The sequence below is a fragment of the Canis aureus genome, chromosome 30 (assembly GCF_053574225.1).
Source record: "Canis aureus isolate CA01 chromosome 30, VMU_Caureus_v.1.0, whole genome shotgun sequence".
In the NCBI taxonomy this organism is placed as follows: Eukaryota; Metazoa; Chordata; class Mammalia; order Carnivora; family Canidae; genus Canis; species Canis aureus.
In genome coordinates this window covers 5,676,621-5,685,664 of record NC_135640.1, presented here as the reverse complement: position 1 = coordinate 5,685,664, position 9,044 = coordinate 5,676,621, and positions in this window count along the sequence as shown.

Here is a 9,044-nt window from a genome sequence, read left to right as displayed (position 1 = left end):
TGCCCACTATGCCTCACACAGAGGAGGCTTGTATAATGTTTGTTGAGTCAGTGATTGAATAAATATTTTATGAATACAGTGGATCAATAATAGAATAAAGAACTTTACATAATATATAACGTATTGGAAAATTTCTATAAATGATAGTCATCATTATTACTATTATTACTATTGCATAATATGCTATCTACTTTTACCTTTACACTCATCCAAGATTTTGTGGTTTGGCTCTTTTAAGAAAATAGTTTTATCAGTTTTCACAATTTTGATAAATCAAATGCCATGACCTAAGATTCTGGGCTACTACGAAGAAAATCCTTAACCTTGCTCTGATGAAAAGTCATTCATTCTTTTCAATATTTGATGTTAGTCCACAAAGACTATTCGTCTTTACTTTCAGGATTGAATTCACTTAAGATATGTTTATTCTACTGCCTTTAATGAAAATGTGAAGTCTGATAATTAGAATTTATCTCGTGTAAGATGTTTTAAGCCACATATTCTCCAGATTTCTTTTTTTAAGCTTTTTTAAAACTTTTATTTATTTATGATAGTCATCACACACACACACACAGAGGCGCAGAGACACAGGCAGAGGGAGAACCAGGCTCCATGCACCGGGAGCCGGACGTGGGATTCGATCCTGGGTCTCCAGGATCGCGCCCTGGGCCGAAGGCAGGCGCCAAACCGCTGCACCACCCAGGGATCCCATTCTCCAGATTTCTTTTCTTCAGTCACTTTCCAAACCCTTTACTAAATGCTCCCCAAATTCATCCCCAAACATTCAGCACATGAGCACATACAGCCTCTCTCTCTCTCTCTCTCCTCTTAAAACCATCTTTCTAGAGATTAGAGAAGAATTTGACAAGATCACACTGTGGAAAATGCATCACCATATAACCACACTTGTTTTTTGCCTCAGAGTGTTGACCATTTCACTTGTGGACTATAAAGACTTAAAGCACTGAACACTACACCCCTCCTGGAGTTGAGCTCCTCAGTAGGCGAGGCTTCCTGGCTCAGGAATTTTGTTATCCTATGAAATTCTGTGATGAGCCAAACAAATAATGAGAACTCTGAAATCCCTCAGGATATCAGAGCACAGGCAACTCTTCGGGATGCAAGGCAAATCAAAACACCTGTGGCTATGGTATAATCCTCCCTAAACCCAATTGATTACTAAAACTATGCTTGCAGATCTTGAAGGAAAGGATAAAGGAATCAGACGATATATATATATATATATATATTTGCTGTCACCATACATATCTTCTTAAATATTCCACATTTGTACATTATTTTTCTTATCATTTTATGCTATTCCAGGAGTATTTGCCAGTGTGGCAGTACCTGGGTATCTTTGTTTCACTACTAAACAGAGAAATGCTCCATTTCTTTTGAAAAAAATAGCTAAGTCCCAGCTGGGATACAACAGCTACTTTAAAATCAGTATAAAGGGTTTTTGCAAGTTCTGTGAAGAAACGTATTTCTCTCTCTTATAAATCAACTAACAAAAATCCACAGCAACATACCAAAGAATTACAGATAAGAAGAATAAAGGATCTCAGTTCATTCTAGTCCAGAATTTCTTTCGGAAGAAGTGTATAAATTGTTTTAACAGGTCCATACTTCTAAATTATTACAAACTTTATTGTTCTTGGTTTCCTGGCCCAAAAGCAATGAAGTAACTCTTTAGGATAGGGATAGTGTCTGGAGTCTGGCTGCCTGAAGCAGGAAAGCGTGTTACACACGTTTGCTAAAATTCTCTTCTCAGGATCCTACCAAAACATGTTCATGTAAGATTTTGATTTTTCTAACAAATGAGAGAAGCTCTTTGGTTTGGCCCATAGATTGTCCACTGCCCACTAAAATGTCTAGTGCACAATAGTTGCTTCCTGAATATTTATGAAGTAAATGACTGGAAGAACACATTCTCTGGTAAATCGATGAAATAGGAAATTAGGATTAATTTATAGTCATTCAGTTTTGCAACAAATAGTTGATGAACAACTTTAGAACACACCAGCTTCACTCTTTTTATATTAATTATGAAGAATTTGATGCACAGAAAATTGCAATGTCAGCTACTTATCCTCAAGGGGCCCAGCATCACCATGGTCTTGAGGGATTCGGGGACGTTCTTCCAGAGAAACCGACCTACATGCAGAATTGTACAAAGTAAGAGCCAGATACAACACTGGTGAAGAATTTTACTTCAGGTCACATCACAAGTTTCAGAGTTGTGAAAATCCAGTTCTCTTGATGATCAGGTTGAGTTATTCTCTTTTAGCATCAACTGTGGTCCAGTCTTGCAAGAAGAAATTCCTCTTGTAAACAAATAAACAGTATCTCCCCCCCCCTTATGTGTAGGGGATACATTCCAAGACTCCCAGTGAATACCTGAAACAGCAGAGAAGACTACCCTGTATATCTATGTTTTTTTCCTATACATATATATGATAAAATTTATCAATTAGGCACAGTAGGAGATTAACAACAATAACCAATAATAAAATAGAATAATTAAAAAATAGCAATAATAAAAGTTATGTAAATGTGGTTTCTCTCTCTCTCTTTCCCAAAAGATTTTATTATACCATATTCACCCTTTTTCTTGTGATGATGTGAGATGATAAAATGCCTGCATGATGACATGAAATGAGGTGAATGATGTAGGCATTGTGACATAGCATTAGGCTACTACTTACCTTCTGACAATACTCAGGAGGATCATCTGCTCCCAGATGGTGGTTTACTGTGGGCAACTGAAATCATGAAAAGCAAAACTGTGGATTAGGGAGGACTGTAGTATCTCACAACTCTCTCCTGTTCTTCCTCCCACTTAGACCATAAGTCCAGAATCAGTCTGAGCTTTCTTACTGCTTTAAGCAGCATACTTTCCAACAGCTCCCTGTGTTTCCTCCCTAGACATCCACCCCAGTCCTTTCCCAAGCCACATTTTCATTGCCAGTTCTTACTCAAGCTAACAACTCAGTCAACAAGCATTTAATGAGAATCTAGTCACATGTGCACTCATTTGCAGTGCTCACAATCTTCCCTGTTCACACATTTGAGTTTGGGTAAACTGGATGCAGAAGTTTATAAAAGGCCAGGAAACTCTAGGCCATACTTTCAACTAAAACAAATATGTTGTATTTCCAGGATGAGGTTTTGTTACCTCTCAGAATAAGAGCAAGAATTTAAGCATTTCTGCCAATCTTAATAGTCAATTTGCTTTATACTGTAAATCCAAACTTCAAACATCAGTACAGTCCCCAGTACATTCTTCTACTCAAAAGAAAATAACTTAAATGATTTTTTTAAAAAAGCTGTATCTAAGAAATACCTTTAAATCTATGCAGTTTGGGGAAAAAGAGGAAAGATGCTTTGCTTATTAACCAAGTGTTTTATATCAAATGGAGTGGGTCTTTTAGTTAACATGTCTTACCTATTTTTCTCATGAATATAGAAAATCAGGGCTGCAACACAATATAGAAGTTTCAAATCTGATATTTTGTTTTTCTAAGTATTTAGCAAATGAATAAGTACAAGAATTGTCAATCCATAAAACAATTATTTTCTAAATATTTCAAAATAGGTAAGTAAAAATAATGTGGAATTGTACCAATTTGCCAGTTTGATAGATGTAACAAGATACAACTCATTTACAAAAACTTACTATTTTTATTCTAATAACACAAGGAATAAAAAGGAAAGAAAACAGATTGTTTCTATTTGTATCCGAAGACTACAGGTAATGTGTATGAAGAAGGAATAAAAATCCTACAAACTGATAAGTAGAAAACTCAAGACTAACGGCCATTGAAAGCCAGTCATAATCCAGGACTATCTCCAAATAGAACAATGACTCAAAGGTAGATTCACCCCCTTTATGGGAAAAGGATGAAAAGATTTAGCACTTGAATCATCTGTAAATATTGCCCAAATAGAGACAAAATTTAAAACAATGCTACTAAAATAATAATAATAATAATTAAAAAATAAAATTAAAAAATTAAAAAATAAAATAAAACAATGCTACTGAAACATCTGAGTTTTACTCACATTTAAATATATAATTCTATGTTGTGGTTCATCTGGGAATATAATAAAACTATGAAAGATTTATTAAAGTGAATGGCAGCTAAATGCCTGGTCTATTACAAAACAGCAGTCAAGGAATCCTTGACCTAGGTCTCCTGTCAACAATTCTCCTTCCAGAGAATATAACCTGATGCCACCTGAAAGGATCATGGAGTGATTCCTGACATTTGTTTTTTGTTTTTCTTTTTTAACCTACCCTTGACTCAAGTGTAGGAATTCTGGAATGAAGCATAGACCACTCCAAAACATTAGATATCTGGTATCATCCTACATGTTTGGTGAAAATACATTAGCACAAAAATAACTGAGAATTATAATCCTGACCCAGCTTCAGTGGGGACTTATTACTTTAAATTCTTTGGAAAACAGAGTAGTGTAAAATCAGTAAACAAACCAAAATATCTGCAAGGGATCTAGCACAATGAACGTATGCAGATAAACAGTTGAAGAAGTTGGTGCTCTGTACTTCTTGCTGACTGAATTTACTGGTGCTCCTTGAGTGTCTAGGCAAGAATATAGGTCTTAACCATCATAGTACAAGATCTCATCCATGTCATTTCATGTGTTTAATGCAACTTGCCTTTTCCACATTGGAAAATCATGTTGTAGGAGTGGTCAAGTGTGTGTGTGTGTGTGTGTGTGTGCAGACACTATGTTGCTTTTAGATAAAATAACTGCAGAAACATAAGAACATAGAAGGCTGATATTGAGGTCTTCCAGGAAGAAGCTATTCTCCTTATCTGTGAAGAATGGTGTAGTAGACAGAATAGTGTAGTAGAGCGAATAGTGCTCTCCCAAATATATCCATACCCTATGTCCTGGAACCTGTGAAAATGTTGCTTTCTGTGGCAAAAGAAACTGTGCAGACTTGATTGAGATAAAAATCTTGAGATGGGGAGATTATTCTGGATTATTGGTGGGCACAATTTAATCACAAGTGTTCTTATAAGGGAGATTCAGAAAGATTGGAGTCAGAGAAGGAGATGTGACAATGATAGCAAAGTTAGAAAGAAATTTGAAGATGCTATACTACTGACTTCTAAAGTGAAAGAGGGCTACAAGCCAAGGAATTCAGGTTGCCTCTAGAAGCTGGAAAAGGTAAGAAATAGATTCTTCCCTAGAGCCTCCAGAAGGAGTACAGTCCTTCGTTTTAATCCGCTAAGACCTTTTTGAACTTCTGGACTGTAGAACTGGAAGACAGTAAATCTGTGTTGTTTGAAGCATTAGATTTGCAGTAACTGGTTATAGTAACACAGGAAGCCAATGTAAGTGAGCATTGTATATTGAATAGCAGTCTCTGGTGCTATCCTGCTTAGATTTGAATCCACATTACTGTGTGACATTGATCAATTTACGTGTAATTTTTCTGTGTCTCAATTTCTTCATCTGTAGAATAGGAATGACAGTAATTACTTCACAGAGTTAAGGCAGGGACTAAATGAACTATACTTGTAAAGCATTTAAAATATGATCCTATGCAATGAAACGCCAGGACACCTGCACCCCGATGTTTCTAGCAGCAATGTCCACAGTAGCCAAACTGTGGAAGGAGCCTCGGTGTCCATCGAAAGATGAATGGATAAAGAAGATGTGGTTTATGTATACAATGGAATATTCCTCAGCCATTAGAAACGACAAATACCCACCATTTGCTTCGACGTGGATGGAACTGGAGGGTATTATGCTGAGTGAAGTAAGTCAATCGGAGAAGGACAAACATTATATGGTCTCATTCATTTGGGGAACATAAAAAATAGTGAAAGGGAATAAAGGGGAAAGGAGAAAAATGAGTGGGAAATATCAGAAAGGGATACAGAATATGAGAGACTCCTAACTCTGGGAAACGAACAAGGGGTGGTGGAAAGGGAGGTGGGTGGGGAGTGGGGTGACTGGGTGACGGGCACTGAGGGGGGCACTTGATGGGATGAGCACTGGATGTTATTCTATATGTTGGCAAACTGAACATCAATAAAAAATAAATTTATTTAAAAAATGCAAGTGAATACTTGAAAAAAATAAAAATAAAATATGATCCTAGAATTAGAAAAATCACTGAAAAAATATATTAAGGATTTAATTTATTTCACAGAGTAAGCCGGAGAGCCCAAGTGAGGGGAATGGCAGAGGGAGAAGCAGGGTTCCTGCTAGTCAGAGAGGGCTCAATCCCAGAACCCTGGGATCATGACCTGAGCCAAAGGCAGACCCTTTAACTGACTGAGCCACCCAGGTGCCCCTGAATATATATTTTTAACTACTATAAGAATTAGAGCAATTGGTATATCTGTCAGTAATTTGGTTCTACATAGCTGTCACCTGTTCAGTCAGTGAATGAATTTCAACTTGGTCCATCAGCAAGGTGATTTTCTGTCTACAGTATATGCAAATGCATTGCCTCCTGGCCTATTATTTTCCTGTTTTGCTGGGATGGTTCATGGCCTATTTCCTGCCACAATGCTTGGCAAAGTTATTTCAAATCATCCAGAGGCAAGAGTAGTATATTCAAGATTCCAAAATTAAATCAATATAGAAAAAGTGTAATAAAAGGTAAATTGAAATCAAATATAAAGTCAGAGGCACAGGAGATGTCAAATTTGAGCGTTGAAAATATCAGATTTTGTTGCCTAATTCAAGATTGAAGAAGGAAGGTGACAGAGAAGTAGGGAAGATATGGTAAAGATAGCAAATATTGGAAAATCTATACAAATGTATCCAAACCATGTTTTGTAGTTATGGAATCTCCCTAACCTGCTTTCAGTCCAGAAATCCAAGGATCTCTTTCCAATAGTCAACTGGTCATCTTTACATATCTCCTCCCTGTTTTCCTTATCTTGCTTGATTAATTACACTAACATTCCATTCAGAACCTGGGAGATAGCATCAACCTTTCGCTCATAATTAATGCATAATGTGCCAAGTTTCATCAATCCACATGCCAAGTAAATCTCAGCTGCCTTCTATCTCTACTCCCATGGTTTAAACCATAATAGTTTCTCATCAGCTTCCCAACTGGTCTGTCTGCCTGCATTCTCAACACGTTTCAAAGAATCCTAGGCATTCTACCTGAGTTATCTTTATAAAAATCAAATTTGTTCGTACCACCCCTCTGCTTAAAATATTTTAATAGATCCTTACCAACTGCAGGATTAAACCAACACTTCTTCACAAGGTCTTTAATATTCTAGCTGTGCCTACTTTTCCATCCTCATGGCTCTCTGTCTGCTAATTCCTAGGTGACTGTACTCTAAGTTATCTCTTGATCTTACTCAAACATACAATCCTCTCTCATCCTTTCACAGGATTCTATTTACTCTTCCTTTTCCTAAACGCTCTTCTTCCACTGTGTATCTGGCATATTCTTACTATCTTTTAAACTTTGCTAAATGTTGCCACCTTTGCAAATAGTTGGAAGTCTTCCCTTATTGCAAGATGTTTGCTTACACATGGGTGTGTTAATAGGTGATATAAATCTTGTAAGTATATAAGAAATCAGCGTACAAGAAACATATCTTACTTTTCTGTAACACATTAATTTTATATTCAGCACTCATTCTATCAATGTAGAAGAAAATTTTTTAAGCCAGTTTAGGCTCCCTGCCTCTTTCCCTGGGGTTGGTGCAAGTTCTGGGAGACTTAAGTAATTCCAAATACGTAGGGGGTGGGGAACCGCATTTTTTAACTCTTCCGTCCATGCATTGCTGCAAATAGTCCTGAGTCATCAGACCACTCAGCGAGGCACTGAAATTCCTACTCTTGTGGCCCCTGCCAGTAAGTTATTTCCTATTAATATAATGCTTCCATGATATGTTAGGATCACAGAAATTGCTGCAACAATTTCTATGGTTTCTAGGCCTCTAGGTCAACATCTCAAGACTCTTACCATAGACAAGAGGTACATGATCCATCTTTTTCTCCATTTCTACATCCCTTCCAACCTTTGTTCTTATCTTTTCTATCTCTCTTCTCTCCCATTGGAAGAAATCATGGAAAAGGGAATAATTTTCCCTTTATATATTTTTATCTATATCTCAAATTTTCTCCATGCCCTTCAAGGCCTTAGGCATCTGGACAAAGCTAGGAGCAGCTCAAATATTTTTTTTTCTTTTTAAAATTGTTATTGGTTTGGTTGATGTGCCTGTTGTGGTCACTGTGCTTGTATTTTGACATTTCCCTCATGGATGTGACGAAGACAGCAAAGTCTGCTGACATCCAGAGGAAGGGAAAGAATAAATCCAGGTGGGAAACATAAAAGGAAATATAATTAAAATCTTTACAATACTGTTCCACCCCACATCACAACTAAGATATGAAGTAAAGACAAGTGACAGGATCCAAATCCACTAATTTCTATCAAGGATGTTTCAGGTCAAATTGCAAAGTGGAAGAAATTGGTCGTGGGACATCACATCTCTTCCATCATCTCATCAACTCTTCTCTCATTTTGGTTTGCTGGTTTCCTCCCAAATCCATGAAGATATGCCTTCAGGAAAAGTTCATTCAATAATTTATTACTAAATATAAAAGCTTTAATAGTAGGAAATTCATAACAGTTGATTTTTGCAGGTTAATCTCATACATATTACAGAAGTTACACTCAGAAGTTATCATGGACAGAGAGATAGTTAATGAATATATACCTTGATTCTGAAAGAAAAAATAAACCCTTTTTATTTTGTCCATGATGCTCAAGGGGCCAGACCAAGAAGCTAGCTAAGAAACAGACATACATGAGATTACAACAACCACAAATTTTGTTGTCTGCTTTGTAGGCAATCAGAAAACGTAATTGCTAGTAATTCTTTCTTTGACTAACTTGTTATCTAGTTGTGCCAGGGGTCACTTTGGGTTCACTTACTCATCATAATTTGGAAGAATAATTTCGTGGGTCCTTTCTAACTGCCAAGCACCAGCTGCTTGGTTTAATTTACATGGTTACAAAGGAT